The sequence below is a fragment of the Callithrix jacchus genome, chromosome 12, assembly GCF_049354715.1.
Source record: "Callithrix jacchus isolate 240 chromosome 12, calJac240_pri, whole genome shotgun sequence".
NCBI classification, from domain to species: Eukaryota; Metazoa; Chordata; class Mammalia; order Primates; family Cebidae; genus Callithrix; species Callithrix jacchus.
Window position 1 is genome coordinate 11,715,310 of NC_133513.1, and position 18,170 is coordinate 11,733,479.

An 18,170-nucleotide genomic window follows, 5' to 3' on the forward strand; every position below is an offset into this window, starting at 1 on the left:
CTGCTTGCCCAAGGCCACCCATCTGAACTGGGAGTTTACTCCATCTGTCTGATTTCCAAGCCAGTGCAAGGATATCTCCATGCTGACCTTGGATTCTTCTGTTGAATCCACAGGAAGCATCAGTCCAGGCATCTGAGAGAAAAATGACTCATTGCTGGAGACCATGGCTAACAGTAAAGCAGAGCTGAAAGAATGGCCCCAATGGAGAAGCTAAGAGGGAGTCCAGGCCTGTAAGCCTTGAAAGCCTTCCTTTCACTCTACACTTAGCTTAAGGCTATCGTACATCAGGCCACTGTCTTCTCTGTGAAAGCACATGACAGCGCAGAGCTGTCACAGTCTAGCTTCCCTGCTGTGGCTGTGACACTGATGATAATCCCTTAGGGGGAAAGGGAATCCCATTCATCTCCTCTCTGAAGCATGGCTCTCCCTATGGAAGGGAAGTGTCTGGGGACTGGGAGAAGACAGTTTGGAGGGAGGAAAAAAGGAGGAGTCTCTGCTGAATGCTGCTGTGGAAATGGCTCCCCCACTGACCTGGGAATTTTGTGAGGACATGCATGTGGGAGAGGAAAGGAAGCTAACGCTGTATGGGGGCCCCTCCCACATTGTGGGTACAAGCTCAGCCATTATTTTTCTCTGCAGTTGAGGAGCAAACATCAAAGAGCTCAGGTTATTTTGATTTTTTTTCACTCACCAAGTATTTATTTATTTAATTGTACTTTAGATTCTGGGGTGCATGTGCAGATCATGCAAGATTGTTGCATAGGTACCTTCATGGAAAGGTGGTTTAAATTAAAAAAATAAAACCTTGCACTTTTCTTTTTCACCTCAGCCTTCCTAGATCGCTCTGTACCAGGACATCTTTCTCTGTGACGGGCTTTCTCAGCATTGTGCACTTTCCCTTTGTTGCACTTTCCCCACCTGGAATGCTAATTGCATAATTATCAATGCAGTTTGTGATTTGATCTCCTTTTCCCTCTCCAGAATGTGAACTTCATGAAGGCAGAGGCCAAGTTTGTGCTAATTACTGAGTCTGTATTATCCAACACACTGCACATAGCAGGTGCCCAGAACATGGTACATGGATCGCATATTAAAAATAAAAGTTTTCACAGTATTACAACTATAATGGATATAATAGAATATTTGGTGATTCAGAAACTTGCTGCATTTATTCACTTAACTACTTTTTATTTTATTTATCTCCTAAGATATACAGGGCTCTTGGGAAAACAGCATGACAAAGCAGACATCATTCTTCAAAGATAAAGTTCTCTGTCCGGGGTGGAAATGCCTTGCAATGGAGCTTTATGAGCCAAAACCTTGTACAAATGTTGTACAAGGGGCTGGGCATAATGGCTCATGGCTGTAATCCCAGCACTTTGGGAGGCCGAGGCGGGCAGATCACCTGAGCTCAGGAGTTCGAGACCAGCCTGGCCAACAGGGTGAAACCTCATCTCTACTAAATATACAAAAAATAAGTTGGGCATGCTAGTTCATGCCTACAGTCCCAGCTACTCAGGAGGCTGAGGGAGGAGAATTGCTTGAACCCAGGAGGTGCAGGATGCAATGAGCTGAGAGATCATGTCATTGCATTCCAGCTTGGGTGACAGAGTGAGACTCCATCTCAAAATAAAAATGCTGTACAGGGAGGTCTATTGGTCCCTGAGACTGGCACCTGGATCAGCATCCATTTGTAGCCATTCTAAAGGCTTTCAGGGAAGCCAGGTGTATATTCCATCACTCTCTCGATACCTAATTATTAGGATATTTCACTAGCACCTCAAAGTCACCTTGAAGGGATCCTGTGTGGCATCATGAAAAATCCTCAAGTTGAATTCAGAAAAGAATTCGGTTTCTGTCCAGCCTCCCCATCTTAGAGCTACGTGACCTTGGGAAAGTCATTCCGAACCTCTGAGCCTTACTTTCTTCATTAGCAAGGAGTTGATTTCTACTACCACAGAGTTTTTGTTATGATTAACTAAGATGATACCAATTATGCACTGAGCTCTTGGTGAGCCCATGAGACCTGCTCTGTGGAAATGGGGTTGCCTTCTCCTCTCTTTTCTCATTGTGTTCTCCCATTAAGGGCCCTTGTGCATTTTTGGGCTTCAGGGAGAACCCTAGGCATTCTGTTGCCTCCAAGGCAGATAAGAAAACTCAACTCTAATGAAGCATCTGGGATTTCTAATAGAGTTCATTCCTTGATCAGCACTCACTTCGGCTTGGAGAAACAGACAAACCCAATACATTAATCTGGCTGTTATTCTGCTTTCTCCACCCCAAGGAGGCCACTTTTTCCTTAAAGATAAAGAATCACTTTGCCACTTGAATACTTGAATGCCTAAAAATGATGTTTCCTTCCCTCCCTGCCTCCCTCCCTCCCTTCTTCTCTCCCTTCCTCTCCTGCTTCTTTATTGCCCCTCTCTGAGCTGGTTCCTTATATTCTCTCTCTCTCCATCATCACCATCATCACCACCACCACTGTCATCATAATCATTTGCCTTTCCATTAGATACATTTTTCAGGGAGTTATATGACATGACTTAATACTCTTTGCAAAAGGCTCATCCAAAAGAATCTACTGGAGCATTTTAAATTTCTTTCCTTTTTATTTCTGATGGTTTATAAGAAGAAAACAAATTACCTCTAAGAAAAAAAAAAAGAGGGAATTGAAGAATATACTTTTTCCAGACTTACGAACAGAAAAGTCTACTTGGCCTCTCCCCTGGGATGTCTGACAGGCATCTCAAGACCAGAGGGCCCCAAACAAGACCACTGTATACCTGCTCTCCCATACCCTCTCCATCTTTGATGGTGAGCTATTGTTCCACTTGCTTGGACTGATTCTCGATTTTGCTGTTTCTTTCTACCCATATCCAGTCTATCAGCTGTTGGCTCTACTTTGAAACATATCCAGAATCCAACCAGTTTTCACTATTTCCACCACTTCCACTACTTTGTCACCCACCATTGTCTGCCACCCATTCCTATAAATTCTCCCACATGGTTTCCCTCCTTCTTTCTCAGCCTTCCCTTTCACGGTCTATTTCAACACAGCAAACCAAGCATAAGTCAAATCACATCTTCCTTAATATCTTTCCTTTGCATAAAATCTTTTAATGGTGCCCCAAATCACTCAGTGTAAAAATCTAATTTCTTACAACATCTGGTGCCGCATTCTCACCCTGACCCCATTTCCCAGTCTCTCCCACTCATTTTCTCTGCTCCAACCACACCGGCTTCCTTGTTATTCCTTGAACATACCAGTTATGCTTTCGCTGTAAGACCTTGGCCAGACTGTCTGGAATGCTCTTCCTCCAAGTATCACTTGACTCACTCCTTCCTCCCTCAAGCTGTTGTGCAAATGTCATCTCACAATAAAATCCACTCTCACTACCCTGTTTTATATTGCAAACCGCCTCTGCGGCTGGCACTGCTTTTCACCCTCATCCTGCTGCACCTCTTCTTTCTTCTACATCACTTATCCCACTACTAAGTGATTGATTTATTCACCTATGATGTGATTGTTAACTGTCTGTCTCCCCTTGCTAGAATGTAAGCTTTCCAAGGGCAGGGATCTTTGTTTTGCTTTCCTGTACACAAAGCACTTTAGGACAACATCTGGCACATAGTAGGCACTCCATACACATTTTTAAAAAATGAATGAATGAATGAATAAAATCATGTCTCATTAGAAGCAGGAGTTGGGAGACTAGGAATGCATCATTAATGCATTTATTCGAAACATATCTGTGAATCTCTACTGTGTGTCAGGCACTATGACAGTTGACTATGCAGTGCCAAAAAACATGCTGGTTGGAAGAAGTGAGAGAAGATCAGAGTGGCTGGAGTGGGAGGAGGTGTCTAAAGTGAGACTGGATATGTGGGTAGGGTCCAAATCGTGCATGGTCTTCCAAGCCATAATCACAAATATGATCTCTATTATGGAAACAATGGAAATAATGAAAGGATTTTAAGAGAGTTGGATGGAATAATGAAAAGTATGTGGTGCAAAGACCTCCTTGGATGCGGTAGAAAAGGGATTGGGTGTGAATACAAGTGGATGCAGAGTCCAGTTAGGAGACTTTTGGAACTACCTAAATGAGATGCTGGAGGCCTGGGAGGTTTGTGATGGTGATGGGGATGAAGAGATGTAGATAGTTTTATTTGAAAAATGGCTTAGAGAAGTCAGGTCGCTCATTCTGTGCAGCTGTGTGCTGCACAGCTAAGCCTTCAAAATATAGGCAAAAGCCAAAAGGTAACCTCAAGACTCTTTGGGAGGCTCTGGTGTTGCTGCACTGGGAGGGTGCAAAGAAGTACTTCTGGAGAGCAGGGGAGGTATGTTGCATCTGTGTTGGCTACAGAGACCTTCTTCATCTTTACTCCCTCTTCGCTCCCTGACCAGCAGTGTAACCTCTGCTCCAGCTATGCTAAAATTCCTGCTCTTCCCAGGGCACACCCTCAGGCTTTTGAGTAGGCTGTAACTCCTGCCTGGGATGCCTTTCCCCCTTTCTCCATTTGACAAACTCTTACTTATCAAAACTCTTTAAAATCAACACTGCTATCAAGCATCTCTAATATCCCCAGGAAGAATTTCTCTTTGTTCTTTGTGTTCCTGTAAGTTTTGATAAATTTGGAATTATTATTACCCTGTAGTATAATAATTCATTTATATGTTTGTCTGCCAGACTGTTTGATGTCTAACTGTCTTGTACAATGTAGTCATAATAATAACAATATCTAAAGTTTATCATGTGTCCTTATGTGACTGGTGCTAAGATGTTTTTGTTTTTTGGCAGGGTGTCACTCTGTCACCGAGGCTGGAGTGCAGTGACACAATCATAGCTCACTGCAGCCTCAATCTCCCACCTCAGGTAATCCTCCCGCCTCAGCCTCCCAAGTAGCTGGGACTCCAGGCGCATCACCACCATGTCCAAGTAGTTTTGTGTATCTTTTTGTAGAGACAGGGTTTCACCATGTTGCCCAGGCTGGTCTCAAATTCCTGGGCTCAAATAATCCACCTGCATTGGACTACCAAATTGCTGGGATTGCAGGAGTGAGGCACCACATCCAGCCTAAGGTTTTATATATTATCTCTCATGAGGTAGGTACCATCATCATCCCAATTTCACAAACAAGGAAACTGAGTCACAGAGTAATTAAGTGGCTTGCTTACAATCTCCTTCTCTGAATGATAGGCCGGGATTCCCATCTGCATACTTCTGTCATCTGCTAATCGTAGCATTCATTAATGAATCTTGCCCGCAGCAGTGATTGCTGTGGTGAAAAAAGAATCCATCTTGAACTTCAGCTTTTCCATTTACTCATTGTGTGACCTCAGGAATGTCACTTTACCTTTTGGCATCTTAGTTCTTCATGCATTAAATAGGATTAATCATAGGGTTGATATTGTTATGAGGGATAAATGAAATTAGCATGAAAAAATACTTGCCTAATCACCTATTAGGTACTCCATGTAAGATGAGGTTAGATCGCTTAACCTCATCTTCTCCTCCAAAGAAATGGTATGTTCATCCAAAAGACAAGATACTGGAAACAACATTCTTTTGATATCAGCTGCCAGAATGCAGAGTTTTCAAGAATGTCAGCATTGCTGAGCACTCCAAAGTTTCCAGTAGCTGCAGGATTCTTCTACATCTTCAACAGAAGGACATTTAGAGCTTTCTGTATATGCACTGTGATACGCATTTTCTATGGGGCATATCAATTATGCATTCACTTGCCTCCATTAATATTTTAGGCTTCATAAGCATAAATAAAACATACATTAATTAGAAGTTTGCAATCAGATTTCTTTCTTGATCTTCTCTCCCCACCAGCCCTGTTTCTAAAGACAAGCATTGGGGTATATGTCCCACAGCCATAAATCATTCAGGACCATCCTTCTGGGGCAGAGGTGTGCTCCCCATCAGGTTGGAACAATTGGTTCAGAGAGCCTTGGCATGTAGTCACTGATGTAACAAGCGATCGAGTTCTATTGTTTTTTCCTTTTTAAAAGAAATTGAAATTATTCATGAGGTGCCGCTCAGCTGAACACTTGGATCGTTTCCCCCACTTCAGGGACAGATTTCCTGGCCAGAACTTGCTGCCGAAGAATTTAACATTGGTTAAAAGTGAACATCTTCTCCAAAGGGGGACATTTAATACACTTAATGTTCAAGGAGTCTTGGCATCCCCTGTCGAGAGGCTGCCAAGCAAATTGCATTCGGTAGGTACTTTCACTCTTGATGAGATGAACAGGTGCTCCAAGTATATCACGCATCTTTATTTGCTTGGCTCAACTACAAGCAGGTGTGCTCCATTCATATCTCCAAAACATGGATTGACCATGACCTTCAACAGGTTCTTTGACAGTACACTTGCAAATCACCCAGGTGCAGTAGACATGGAACATTGTAGGCTGGGTGTGGTGGCTCACACCTGTAATTCCAGCACTTTGGGAGGCCAAGGTGGGTGGATCATCTGAGGTCAGGAGTTCATGACCAGCCTGGCCAACATGGTGAAACCCCATCTCTACTAAAAATACAAAAATTAGCCTGGTTTGGTAGTGAGCGTGTGTAATCCCAGCTTCTCAGGAGGGATCGCTGAGGCAGGAGAATTGCTTGAACCCAGGAGTCAAAGGCTGCAGTGAGCTGAGATCGTGCCACTGCACTCCAGCCTGGGCAAACGCTAGAGTGAGGCTTGGTCTAAAAAAAAAAAAAAAAAAAAACTGGGACATGGTTCTTGTTTATACCAACAAGCTGGGGGCCTATAATAGTTTTTCCCCCATTGGTGGACTTGTCAGAGGACAGAAAGGAGCCTGATTCTCAAACTGCTCTCAGAGTACGCTGATGCAAGAATCACTAACCCAGTCTTAACATGCACCCAACGTAACAGGGAAAGCAGGCTGATGGGGAATCTAAGAATGAGAAATTCAACTAAGGCAGAGGGGCCAGGATGCACAGATAGTACGTGGGAAAGCTAGAATTTGAACACAGGTCTCTGTGGCTTCGAAGTTTTTAAAAACGCTTTTGTGAATAACTCAGATCATAAGAAAAAGTCAGAAGAACTTCACAAATCACGTGGCCAGAGGTTTCTGCTATGAATGATTTAACGTTTTCAACTTGCAATGAATAGACTGAAGGGTTCTCCTCTCTATTTTAGCAGGAAAAGTCAGGATTTCTGTGGCTGCAGAATTCATCCCACATTCTTTTATTTTTATTTTTCTTGTTTCTCTAAAGCATTTTGCTTTGGGAATTCATGCAAAGGCAGCTTCACCACCTGCCATGTACTCTCCCAAAAGGCACTCTTTCAAATACTTGGATTCCTTGGCTTCAGTAATCCTTACACTAAGGGGATGTTGTATCAACCTGCCAGGTCTCTTGCAACTTCAAGAGTTATGATCTATGAGTCAGGCATGGCAGTGCATAGCTGTAGTCCCAGGTACTTGGGAGACTGAGGCTTGAGGACAGCTTGAGCTCAGAAGTTTGAGGATGCAGTGAGCAATGACTGCACCACTGCACTTCAGCATGGGCAACAGAGTGAGACCCTGTCTCTTTGAAAAAAAAGTTATGATCTAAGCTCAGATGCACAATAATGTGCATGCTCCTTTTGCTCCAAATATGCTCCAAAATATGCTCCTTTTGCACACCATTGAAGGCAGAGTCTTTTTTTAAAATATTTTTTTTTATTGCATTTTAGGTTTTGGGGTACATGTGCAGAGCATGCAATACAGTTGCATAGGTACACACATGGCAGTGTGTTTTGCTTCCTTTCTCCCCTTCACCCACATTTGGCATTTCTCCCCAGGCTATCCCTCTTCACCTCCCCCTCCCACTGGCCCTCCCCTTTTCCCCCCCAATAGACCACAGTGTTTAGTACTCCCCTCCCTGTGTCCATGTGTTCTCATTTTTCATCACCCGCCTATGAGTGAGAATATGCAATGTTTCATTTTCTGTTCTTATGTCAGTTTGCTGAGAATGAAGGCAGAGTCTTTTGACAATTGCCCTGTGCTTGGCAGGGCAACTCTGGTTGAAAGTGATCTATATGCGAACACTATCAATCAACAAACCACTCAAGTTAATTTGCCACACCATCCGTGTTTCTGGTTCCTGTTGCTTAGCATCCCTCATCAATTGGCAAAGATATAGTTAAAATCTTTTACAAAATAGGTGCTTTTACAAATCGTCAGTGGCTGTGAAAATTGGTATAACCCTCTAGGAAAAAAAGTGGGAATATAAATGAAGAACACTGAAGACTGTTTCACACAGTTTTACTCAGTCATTTGACTTCTGGGAATCTATCCTAAGGGTGTTCTTCTTATACTACTTTTTCAGCACCTTCTCTATGCCAGACCATGTGCTAAATAGTTTACATAAAAATCTCATATATCCCCACAACATTGCCATGAAGCAGATATAAATATGCCCATTTAAAGACAAGGAAACTAGTTCACAAAGGTTGAATCACTTGCCCAAGTCCTTCAGCCACTGGGCAAGAAAGAATTCAGGTTTCAGACCAATGTATTTTTCCTTTAGACAAATTACCCATGCAACTGGACACACTCTGTAGCAATGCTATTTTGGAAGCTCCATTTGATATGTTAAAATGAATTTTATGGGCAGCTGAGTAATTATCTGACTTAAACCCAATTAAAAATTGAGTCAATTCTGCCTGAGTTTGAAGGCTTCTTTTGATTAATGCTGGACAAATTGATTTCTCCTTTTAACCAGAACTCTGAGGTCCAGATGGCCAGGCTGGCTTCTGTACAGAGTATCCCCCAAAAAGCTTGTGTGATATACCCATAAGTGCCATTTGTCTGCATCTCTACGTGACATGTATGTGCACCAACCAGGGGAAAGATTATTGACTCCAACCAGTCATTCAATTAGCATTTTCTGCAGCCACATGGTTTAATGACAATCTATTTCTTTTTGGAAGCTCAGTGAAGATTGGCATGGCCTCAAGAATCTCTCAACCTAGGACTGTAAACTGCCACTTAGTAGCTGTGACCTTGGGGAGGTGACAGCATGAATGGTTGGGGATACTGCTTGTAGGAAACAAACTAAGTCTGAGTGTTCGTAAGGAAGCTGTCCGTCAGAGGGCCAGGGAGCAAGCTCAAAGCTAGGCAAGCAACATCAGATCCCAAAATCTCCCAGCAGAACAAGTTGCCCTCTCTCCCAGCCTCACTCGTGCTGTTAGCCCTGCAGCCCTTTGTGTCCAGGGAAATCAGAAAAGTCGCCACCACAACCAGCATTTATTTTAAAAATGGATTTCACTTGCCCCACATTTTTTGGTGCTCTTACCTCCAGTTTCAGTCTGGAGCAGGCACAGCTGATTGGCAGAGCCTGGTGGTTGCTAAGGCCCAAGAAAGTGGGTATTTGGCACCTTTACTTTCTACAGTGGGAAGTGAGCTCTGCCAGGAATGCCCCAGGCAAAGGAAGGAACATTTTTCAGGTGCTGGGTAGGCAAGAAAAATGCTGAGATTACAGATATAAGCCACCACACCCAGCCAAAGGCAGAGTCTTTTGACAATTGCCCTGTGCTTGGCACTCTGGTTGAAAGTGATCTTTATGTGAACGCTTTATCCATCCACGAACCATGCAAGTTCATTTGCCACACCATCCACGTTTCTGATTCCTGACATGCTGTTGCAAACATACTACACACTACAAATGACAAACACACTACAAATGGGAATTATAATACTCATCTGCTTGGTTTTATTCATTCATCGTTCATTCATTCCATCTACAGGTATTCATTGAGCACCTATTATGTACCAGGCACTGAACTAAGTCTGTGGATGCAGCAGTGAAACAAGGGTCTACGGAAAAGATTTACATTATTACTCATAACAACAATACCATTGACACAGTCTCTCATGTTTTGCTTGAGTTCTGTGCCAGAAACTGCGCTGTGCACTTAATGCCTGTCCTTCTCACTCTGGCAGTGAATGAAACTCTCTCTCCAAAAAATGATTGCAGAGTGCTATTGTGCAATAATACCCAATAGCAGGTGGCCAATAAAACTAAACACTCACTCTGTTCAACAGGTTCAGACTTTGATCCTGAGAGATTAGATTTTCTTGCTTTTCTTTCAGACATCAATAAGCTTAAAAATCAAAACATGGGAACCTAATGATTGTGCCTAAACGCATGATGTCAGCTCATCCAGCTCAATCAAGGGGTTGATGGGTGCCAAGCAGGCAACAAATGGAATTAAGGGCACCCGCGGCATTGATGCACAGCTGGAAAAAGCTTGCTTGTCTGGAGACTTGAATCATCTGTTTTCAGACCCCCTCCCTGTGCTGAGCTAACTGATATAATTAAAAACATGTTTCTTTTTGCGAAGTGATAGACTGAGGGGACTTTCAGGGCAGTAACATCAGTCATCTCAGCCTGTTGCTATCTTGTGGCTCCTTCTGAGTTCAGGGTTTCTTTTTTAATTGTATTTTTTTATTATACTTTAAGTTCCGGGGTATATGTGTAGACCATGCAGGATTGTTACATAGGTATACACATGCCATGGTGGTTTGCTGCATCCATCACCCCGTCATCCTCATTAGGTATTTCTACTAATGTTATCCCTCCCCAATCCCACCCCTGCTATCTGTCTCCTATACCCTCACCACCCCGACAGGCCCCAGTGTGTGATGTTCCACTCCTTGTGTCCATGTGTTCTCATTGTTCAACACCCACTTATGAGTGAGAACATGTGGCATTTGTTTTTCTGCTCTTGTGTCAGTTTGCTGAGAATGATGGTTTCCAGATTCATCCATGTCCCTCTAAAGGACATGAACTCATCCTTTTTCATGGCTGCATAATATTCCATGGTATATATGTTCTACATTTTCTTTATCCAGTCTATCATTGATGGGCATTTGGGTTGGTTCCAAGTCTTTGCTATTGTAAACAGTGCCACAATGAACTTACATGTGCATGTGTCTTTATAACAGAACAATTTATAATCCTCTGGATATATACCCCGTAATGGGATTGCTGGGTCACTTGGGGTTGCTGTCACCAGCCTTGAGAGCAGAGCAGGCATCCAAGGTTTACAACTGGATTCCAACTCACTTATAAGGTGAGACATGGGAAAGGTATATTTATCAAAGTGGACAGGAAAATAAAAGCCACATGTGTCCCAGTGAAATCCTGGGTAGGAAAGAGACACAGGTAAGCACATAGGCAGGATGGCCTAGTAACAAAGGATGTCGGTTTGGGACCTGAGTTCTGAGCATGACCCTCTACAACTCCTTAATAATCCCAATAGCCAACTTGTTTACACAATCATCACAAAGATGATACACAATCCCAGGACTGATGAAAAATTTAAATGAGAGAATGGTAACAAAGAGCCTGGCTGATAAGACTGTTGGTAATAATGATTAGTGTTATTAAGAAATTCCCCAGTATGGCCAGTTGCTGCAGAATCTTAGGAGAGTTGCTTATTCCTTCTGTGCCTCGGTTTCCTCATCATTAAGCATCTCTCCCAGTCCATTTCATGGGAACACAAAAAGGAGAAGGAGAGAAGGTAAAAATGTCAACATTTTGAAAATGACCTGATGCCAGGCACGGTGGCTCATGCCTGGAATCCCAGCACTTTGGGAGGCTGAGATGGGTGGATTGCTTGACGTTAGGAGTTTGACACCAGTTTGGCCAACATGGTGAAACCCCATCTCTAGTAAAAATGCAAAAAATCAGGCAGGTGTGGTGGCATGCACCTGTAGTCCCAGCTACTCAGGAGGTTGAGGCAGGAGAATTGCTGGAACCTGGAGAATTGCTGAGCCGAGATTGTGGCACTGCACTTCAGCCTGGGCAACAGAGTGAGACTCCATCTCAAAAATAAATAAATAAAGAAAAAATGACTTGATAATTACAGAGCAACTCCTCTGCTTGATCAGATGTGAAGGAAAATGCCACCTTTTACTGTGTATCCACTCTAAAGCCTGCCATGAAGTAACTTGGGTCATTCATTTTCTTTGCACCCCTTGCTAGTCTGTAAAAGAGGGCTCCCTGCCCGCCTCTTAGGGTTTCCATGAAGATCGCTTCAGGGAATGCATGAGAAAGTTCTGTAACTATTGAGTATTATCCCCATGAGAGGCAGGGGAAGGTCTATGGGCTCTGCCCTAGAGCCATAGCTCCCTGCAGCAAAAGTGAGCACCTTCATCATCTTTGCAGGCTGCCCAGCACCAGGCTTGCTGACCTGAATCTGGCCACTGGCCACCTGTAGAGCTTCATTCATTCCTTACCACTGCTCTTGTTCAGCTGTTTTCCCAAACTCTGTGAGCCCTGTTCCAGGCTATGTGAACTTGCCTGAACACGTTGTGTTTATCTGCTGGCACTAGAAAGTATTTGCTCTTGGTGAATCCCAGGCCTTGGGGAGTATGGGGTTCCCATAGCACCTCCACTTGTCATCACAGCATCTAGCTTTCTGCAACAACATTTCCTGTTTCTCCCTTTCCACTGTGTGGCTGTCCATAATTTAAGGGCCAAGGTCCTTGCCTGTTGATTTCAGTAAGGCACCTCATGCATGCTGGTTAGCACAGTAGAGGGATCAATCTCTCAGACTGCAATCAGATGGCATGGGTTCAAACCTCACCTGGTTCCTTCATTTGCCATGTTCTTAGGCAGTTCCATAAGCAGCCTCAGTCTCAGAGCAGAGATGTCTGATTGGCCTAGACTTGAAGCTCCTTAAACTTTGATAAACATTTGAAACACCTAGGAGTGTTGTATAAAATTAAGATTTTGGTTCAGGAGGTTGGGGGTGGGACCTGAGATTCTGCATTTCTGACAAGTTCCAGGGTGTTGCCATGGCTGCAGGTCTCTGGGCCACATCGTGAGTAGTGGGGTGCAGGCTCTGATTTGTTCAAACACTAGATTGTTGGGAGGATTTTGTTTTCAAAAAGTAGTTGACAAATAGGCTGTCATGAGAGTCGAAGGACATTATGCATTTAATGCCCTGAATCCACAAATCTTGGCTAATCAAAGCATGCCTCATAACAGCTGTCATTTACTGAGCTCCTCCTATGAGAATAAATTACAAATGTTGAGTGAGCACTTCCTATATGTTAGTCAATGTGCTAAGTACTTTGACACACAGGATCTCATTTAATTCTCACATCAACCCTAGAAGGTGGGAATAACTATATTCCCTGTTTTGCAAGTGGGGAAATTGAGGCTCAGAGCCGTTAAATGTGTTGAATTATTATCAGTTTGATAATACTTTTGATTGACTTGCCTTTCTTACCCTCTTCTAATAAAATCACCAAGAATCTGAGAAGATCAAGTCTGCCTCCAGCCCCTCCCATCTAGGAGCAGATGTAATGATACCAGCAGTATTTTCCCTACTTTTTATTCATTCCTGCAGCCATTGTTTACTGACCATCTACTATGTGAAAGGCACTGTCGATATACTAATGGATACAAACACTGCCCTTATGGAGCTTCCAGTCTAGTGAGAGACACAGATATTAGATAAGTAATTCCATAGATAAATATAATTCCAATCTGTTGAAAGGAGCTATCAGGAGAAAAGGATTTGGGAGCTATCAAAATGGGGAATTTGGTCAATGGACTCTGCAAAGGCTTCCATGTACAGATGCAACCCTGAAATGACAGTGAAAGGTGGGTAGGAGTTGGCTAAAGAGAACAACTTGTGCAAAGGCCCTGGGGCAGGGTTGGTGGGGGAGAGCACAGACCACTCAGGAGACAAAAGAAGGCAAGGATTTGAGAAGATCAAATCTGCTGGAGGTAGGGAGGTATGAACTGAAACTGGAGAGGAGGTAGGGTCAAATCACAGAAGGCTTTCTAGTGCATGTCAAAAATTCTGGGCTTTATTGTAAGAGCAGTGGAAAGCTACTGAACAGTTATAAGCAAGGGAGGAGTGGTAAGATCAAGCATTCATTCTGAGATCACTCAAAGAGATGAATCAGACAGATTTGGTGGGAGTTGCTTGAGTGAAAATGGAAAGAGAAATAAGAAAGTTGGCAAGAAATGATGATGGCCAAGGCTGGGGGTGGAGGTGGCAGTGGCAATGGGAAAAAGGGGATCTCTGTAGAATGTATGTGACAAACAAAAAAACCCTATATATATTAGGGCTTGGTGGTGGGGTTACTGTAAGGGGTGCAATAGCAAAGTGAGGGTGAGGGAGGCTTCCTGAGTATTCTCCATTATTAGAACCCTAATAATGTTGGTCATCCTCTTTGTCCATATATTCTATTTATATCTGGGCAAATGGTCCCAGAGAGAAAGGAGAAAAGGATTTGGGAGCTACAAAAAATGGGGAATTCGATCAATGCAAAGGCTTCCATGTGTGGATATGACCCTGAAATGACAGGTGAAAGTTGAGTAGGAGTTGACTAGTTAAAGAGGGCAGTTTGTGCAAAGGCCTTGGGGCAGGGTTGTTGAGGGAGAGCATGGAACACTCAGGAGCGCCTTTCACATGGTAGATGTTCAATAAACAATGAGTACAGGAATTAATAAAAAGAAGGGAAAATACTGCTGGCATCACTATGTCTGTTTCCAGGTGGCAGGGGCTGGAGGCAGATTTGATCTTCTCAGATCCTTGGTGATTTTATTAAAAGAAGAGAGGATGGGAAAGGCAAGTCAATCGAAAGCATTATCAGACTTATTCAAGGTCACACAGCTGGATGAGCAGAGGCCAGGCCAGTGTGGACCAGTTTTAAGGCTTTAGTGGGTACTTCTGTGTAGTCTTAAGGAAGGTCCCCTCTACCTTCTGCCTCTTGCACTGCTAAACAATGAAGTAGCAAGTGAGAAGAGGGTACAACAGAGGAAAGATGAATGAACTGAAACTGTTCTCCTTTTAGTAATTCTGTTAAACCTGTCAGATTCTCTCTCTTCAGGGTTCCAGGTGATTCATCTGCCTTCAAAAGTGAAACTACCCCAGTTCTGCTCGACCCTTCCAGGCCTCTCAACTGTGATTTTTGGCTAGAACAAGAAGCAGAAGCTTGACATTATAGAAGGACTTTTCAATCAGGAAGACCTGGGTTCTAATCCCAGCAGTACTTCTAAGTATCTACTCAGGAGAAGCATTTATCTGCATGCAGTATGGGTCATGCATGGAAATTCTCACTGCAAAACTGCCCTTTGTAAATAATGACAATTGAAATCAACCTGAGGGTGTATCAATAGGGGAAAGAATAAATAGGATATGGTACATTTACATGATGGAGTAAAACACAGCCATTGAAGGAATGAATTGATATCAATTGGAGAGGTGGATCTCAAAGACACATATCGTTGAATAAAAAATATGAGTTGTTGGGAAATCCATTTAGAATGACACCATTTCTGTAAAAAAAAAATCACAGCAAATGCCATGTATTTTATGGATACATTTACGAGCACATAAAGTAATAAAAAGAGGTCTGGGAGAACAGGAATGAAATTCATAATGCTATTTGAGGTGGAAGTCAAAGGGACTTTATCTGCACTGTCCTAATTTTCTACAAGGCAAAAGAACTGATTTATTATAAGAAGAAAACCCTTGGCAGTGTGACATTAGAATAATAATAGACATTAGAAAAATAATGTAAACTTTTCAGAGTCTCAATCTCATCACTTTATTCATTCAATAGTTATTAATTCCTGTGCTTTACCTGGGCAAGTTGTGGGGCACTCAAAGTTGAGATGGGCTCCCTGACCTTAGAGAAGCTGTGTGGTCTTTTGGGACAGATAGGAAGCAGCAGAGTGATCAGAGAGCACAGAATAAGCCAGGGCCCCTCAGGAAGGTCATTGCTGAGCCTAGGGTGCAGGAAAGCCCTCCATGGATAGAGGGACCCTCGCCGAGCTGAGCTTTTGAAAGACAAGAAGGTTTTAGCCAGTTGCAGGACAAGCATACAGGTGATGCAGTTAGAAAAACACTCATGTCGGGCTAATTAATTACCATTTAATCTATAATTAAAAACCAAAACAAACGCTGCTGCTGTTCTCAGCTTTTTATTTTTTAAAAACACTGTCACCATCAATATGATAGAACGGATGATATTTATCACACAAAGTTGTTTTGAGGAAAGAATCTCACACATAGCAGGTGTTTCACAGACATGACTTCCTATCTCGCCGGTTGCTTCATTTAACCCACCTTAGGGGGCTGATAATGATCCTAATTCCTGGATCCTGTAAATGTGACTGTATTTGGGAAAAAGGTCTTTGCAGGGGCGATTAAGTTAGAGATTAATTTAGGGATCTTGTGACAGGGAAATTACAGGATCTTGTGTCCAAAATATAATCACAAGTGTCCTTATAAGAGAGAGACAAAGGGGGGAAGGCATGCAGGCTCACGCCTGTAATCTAAGCACTTTGTGAGGCCAAGGCAGGTGGATCACTAGGTCAGGAGTTCAAAACTAGCCTGGCCAAGATAGTGAAATGCTGTCTCTACTAAAAACACAAAAATTAGCTGGGCATGGTAGTGGGTGCTTGTAATCTCAGCTACTCGGGAGGCTGAGGCAGAGAACTGCTTGAACCCAGAAGGCAAAGGTTGCAGTTAGCTGAGATCTTGCCACTGCACTCCAGCCTGGGTGACACAGCAAGACTCTACCTGAGAAAGAGAGAGAGAGAGAGAGAGAGAGAGTTGGGGGGGGCACGCAAAGGAAGCTAACACAGACACATAGAGGCAATGAAGACAATGACACTGAAGATTTGAATGATGCAGCCACAAGCCAAGGAACGCCAGTCCCACCAGAAGCTGGGAGACACAAGGAAGGTTCTCCCTTGGAGCCTCTGGTGGGAGTGGCCCTGCTCAGCCCAGTGACAGCGGTTATGGATTTCTGGCCACCTGAACTGTGAAAGATTATATTTCTGTTTTTTTAAGCCACTCAGTTTGTAGTAATTTGTTATAACAAACACAGAAAACAAATACAGCCAAGTCCATTATCTATAACCTCTTCGCTCTTTACTGCACTGCAGCAAAAGACACCTGATAAATGCACTTGCAACAGAAATGAGGCTTTCTAGGAGTGTATGCATGAGGAGAAAGGGCAACGCTTACTCCATAGAAGGAAGACTTCCTAATGGAGCCTTTCGGACATCAGAGGGCTGTGGAATTGAGACCAGAAGGCCAATTTGAAACAGAACTTGCTAGCTAGAGGGAGCTGGCAGCCATGGGAAGTTTCCAGGGGTCTTATCCAGGCAAAACAATCATCTGAGCTGGTAGGCAGAGGCCAAGGCATAACCAAGAGGAAGCTAAATAGTCTGGAATCTAGCAGCAACCGTCAAATCTGAGCTTTACAGGAAGAGAACAAGTCACAATGGAAAAGTGACTGCCAGCACATGTGGGCTATTCAGTTACCACGTGTGGGCACTGTTCTAAGAAGTGATGTACACCAGATCATTTCATTCTTAAAATTCTAAGGAAAGCTTGTTTTATAATTTTGGGGTCTTGGGCTCAGTGAATCTTCCCCAGGTTACAGAGCTGGAAGGAACAGGTCCAGAATTTATACCTAAGTCTGTTAGATTTCAACGTTCCCTGAAAGTTGGCTGAAGACTGGGGAAGGAGTTCCAGGTGTCCCTGTCTTGTGTCCTCTCACGTCATACATTGTGGACCAGTTTCCTACGTGCAAAGCTATGGCTAAGGTTAACATCTTCCAGCGTTTTGTCTCACAGACTCATGCCAACCTAGGGACACATTTTTTTTTCTGGAAGCCCATTTGGGTTAACTGATTAGACTTTGAGCTGAGGAGGTGTGTATGTTTCTATGTGTATGTGTACACATGCACACACACACACATCTGGTCTTACCAGCTCACTTAGACTGCTAAAAACTGTGTTTTGGTAAAAACAACACTGCCGCTTGGTATCAAGCTGATTAATTCCTACAGAAGCTGTAATGAAAACCAAACCACATTTGTGTCCCCACCTCGCTACCATTCAGCATTTTCTGTGATTTTGGTCTTCTTAATCTAGTTTCAGAATCTTAACAGCTTCTGTAATCTTCCAAAGTTTCTACAGGACTTTCTTATGTGACTTGCTTTGAGAAAATGAAAATTACATTTGTGTGGCTTCTCACAAATGCTTGGAAGCTGTGCATATTTCCTCAAACGATGGGCCATCAGAAAGTTAATCTTATGTTATCATGATTTACTAAATCTTTATTTATTTAGTAAGTTGGTTAGTTAGTTACTTAGTCAGTCAGTCAGTCAGTTAATT